We start from the raw sequence: 3,524 nt of genomic DNA on the forward strand, positions 1-3,524 counted from the left end.
GTCCTGCCTAATTTTCAGTCATTGAAAGATGAACATCAGAGCATCTTATGAGAGCAGAGAGCATAGAACTTATAAAAAAAAAAATGAATTGAAATAAAATTTCCCAAGAGACTGCCCGAGATTTCCCTGCTCTGTGCTTCTGAAGGAATTGAAGCTTCAGGAATCATTTGCTTGGTTACGAGTTGTCGGGTTTTGAAACTGTTGGTTCTCAGAATTAGAAACTGTATGGGAAAATATCTCTCTGCCAAAGATATACCCTGAAGAAACAGATAAATTTAAGGTTCATTTTAACTAATTCCAACATGAAAAAACTTGCAGCAAGCAGGTTTCCGTAGTGTAGTGGTTATCACGTTCGCCTAACACGCGAAAGGTCCCCGGTTCGAAACCGGGCGGAAACAAGGGGTAGCTGTTTTGTAAAGTTCGGCATCTATTTATAGTTCAACCTCGTCTCAAACATATGCGCTTTCTTTTATCCCAGAACGCTCTCTCGCGCGCGCTCTCTTTTTCTTTTGAGATGGAGTCTCTCTCTGTCGCTCAGTCTGGAGTGCAGTGGTGCGATCCTGGCTCACTGCAACCTCCTCCTCCCGGCTTCAAACGATTCTCCTGCCTCAGCCTCCTGAGTAGCTGGGTTACAGGCTCCCGCCACCAGGCGCCCGCTACCACGCCTGGCTAATTTTTATATTTTTAGTAGAGGCGGGGTTCCACCTTGCTGGTCAGGCTGGTCTGGAACTCATGACCTCGTGATCCACCCGCCTCGGCCTCCCAAAGTGTTGGGATTACAGGCGTCAGCCACCGCGCCCGACCAGTTACAACTTTCAATTAAAAGAATAATAATATAGCTGGCTGTTGAGATGGAAGAGCCAGTGAAGGAGAAAGAAAATCAGGACGGCAGTGTCTTGGAAATCAAATAAAATATTTCAAGAAAAATAATGTGTCTATTGCTCCTGAGAAGTCAAGAAAGATAAGAGCTTCGGAGTGATCATTAATTTTAGACATGTAAGGGTCGTTCATGATCTTGACCAGAAGTTTCCATAAAGTGCTGGTACCAAAAAACCTGAAGATAGTGTGTTTACAAAAGAAAAGGAACAGATAAACTGCAGATAGTAAATTTGAATAATGCTTTATAGGAAATTTTTAACTAAAGTCATCTGAGAAATAGGGCACTGACTAGAGAAAAACGTTAAGTCAAGAGAAGCTGTTTTAAGATAGGGTCAAACTCCTGACCTCAGGTGATCCACCAATCTTGGGCTCCCAAAGTACTGGGATTACAGGTGTGAGCCACAGCCTGGCCAATGTGATGAAACCCCGCCTCTACTAAAAATACAAAACTTAGCAGCCCGGGTGGTGGTAGGGGGGCGGTGTTGTGCACCTGTAATCCCAGATGCTTGGGAGATTGAGGCAGAAGAATCGCTTGAACCAGGGCGCAGAGATTGCAGTGAGCTGAGATTGTGCCATTGCACTCCAGTCTGGGTGACAGTGAGACTCCATCTTGAAAAAAAGCAAGTAAAGTGTATATAAAATACCTGATGTGATGAGAAATGTTAAAGAGAAAAATTAATCAAGAATGGAAATTAGGGTTGAGTTTTTATTTTCAGTTTCTAAATGGAGTAAATGTTATGTTTGAGCAAAAATATGAGGAGAGAAAATGAATTAGCTATGGCGATATCTAGGTAAAGTCATTCCAAAAATAGCAAATGGTGCCTACAAAGATCTTGGTGTGTTTATCTTATGTATTAGAATAATAGCAAAAAGCTAACTTTGCTGAAGCAGAATGAGTGATATTTTAATGTACATATCAGTTATCTATTGCTGCAAATGTACATCTTAATAAACCACCTCAGTAGCTTAAAACAATTCAGATCTGTTTAGCTCACTAGTTCATGGCTGATAGGTTGGGTATGACCAGGCAGTTTGTGTCCCGGCTGGGCTGGCTCACATGTATGGTGAACAATAATCAATCTCCAGATTGCATTATGTATTTTTCCAAATCCATAGAATGTACCACTCCAAGAGTGAACCCTAATGTAAACTATGGATTTTGGTGTAGGGAACCAGCCCCCACACCCCACCCATGGGTACCCCGAGTTCAGTGGCAACAAAGGAATGAGAAAAAGATAGATTAAGAATGAAAGTTGGGAGGCCGGGCAAGGTGGCTCACGCCTATAATCCCAGCACTTTGGGAGGCCAAGGCAGGTGGATCACGAGGTCAAGAGATGGAGACCATACTGGTCAACATGGTGAAACCCCATCTCTACTAAAAATACAAAAAAATTAGCTGGACATGGTGGCGCACGCCTGTAGTCCCAGCTACTTGGGAGGCTGAAGCAGGAGAATTGCTTGAACCCAGGAGGTGGAGGTTGTGGTGAGCTGAGATCGCGCCATTGCACTCCAGCCTGGGTAACAAGAGCTAAACTCCGTCTCAAAAAAAAAAAAAAAAGAGAAAAAAGAATGAAAGTTGGACCAGGGGACCACCACTTCTTACTCTGGAGGCAGTGAAGGCCCCGAGCTCTGGTTTCCACAATATTTATTGAACACAATCACTTTTGTCTATAGTGCAGGTGGCAGGGTGAATCGGTGAAGGGAGGCTGTGCATCAACTATAAAATTGGCTGCAGTGGCTGTTTATGTGAGTTTCTCAGGCGCTAAAAGTGTACACTTATCAATAGACAGCGCAGCTGTTGGGAGCGGGCTTGGCAAGGAGCCCACATGTCTGGTTACACTTCAGTGCCTCAAGGGAGTGTGATGTCCTTGGGCACTATGTTTAGAATATCAAAGCTTAGGTCACTCTGCTCCTGAGAACATGCTGGCAAAGAGAGGCCTTCCTCCCCAGAGGCCTCAGAGGCCTTCCACAGTTTATTGTTCCTGATTTCTTTTATACATTACTTACAAGCAGAGTATATTAGGCAGGGTATATATGAGAACTCGCCCTGTACTTTCACCCAATTCTGCTGTGAACCTAAAACTGCTCTAAAAAATAAAGTCTATTTAAAAACAAGAAAAAAAAATAGCAAGCAGAAAGAACAAAGGGCTTATTCAAGAATCTTATTTATCATATTTGCTAATATCCCCAAAGTCATGATGTTCAGCTAAAAGAAAGAGCGGAAGGGCACTACAAGGTCACCTGAAGAACAGCATGGATAAAGGGAAGGGAGCATAGTTGGGGTATTTATTTATTTATTGAGACGGAATTCCCTCTTGTTGCTCAGGCTGGAATGCAATGGGGCGATCTTGGCTCACTGCAACCTCCACTTCCCAGGCAGAAGCAATTCTCCTGCCTCAGCCTCCCAAGTAGCTGGGATTTGTATTTTAGGTAGAGACGGGTTTTCTCCATGTTGGTCAGGCTGGTCTTGAACTCCTGACCTCAGATGATCCACCCACCTTGGCCTCCCAAAGTGCTGGGATTACAGGTGTGAGCCACTGCACCCGACCATAGTTGAGGTTCTTAATTCAATAAAACCCCCAGGATGTAGCCAGTTATTTCTGTTGATTTTATACAGAAAGGTCAAAATGAATATAATTTTTTTA

General features: G+C 43.5%; 1 non-coding gene across 1 annotated transcript; it reads left to right on the plus strand.

Annotated features, from left to right (window-relative positions):
• The first annotated feature begins 325 nt into the window (after positions 1–325).
• TRNAV-AAC (transfer RNA valine (anticodon AAC)) lies at positions 326–398 on the plus strand. The gene has a single exon. It is a non-coding gene; the product is annotated as a tRNA-Val (tRNA).
• Positions 399–3,524: the final 3,126 nt, after the last annotated feature.

Source organism: Aotus nancymaae, unplaced genomic scaffold, assembly GCF_030222135.1.
Source record: "Aotus nancymaae isolate 86718 unplaced genomic scaffold, 86718_ANA_hifiasm-v0.15.2.pri h1tg000051l, whole genome shotgun sequence".
NCBI lineage: Eukaryota > Metazoa > Chordata > Mammalia > Primates > Aotidae > Aotus > Aotus nancymaae.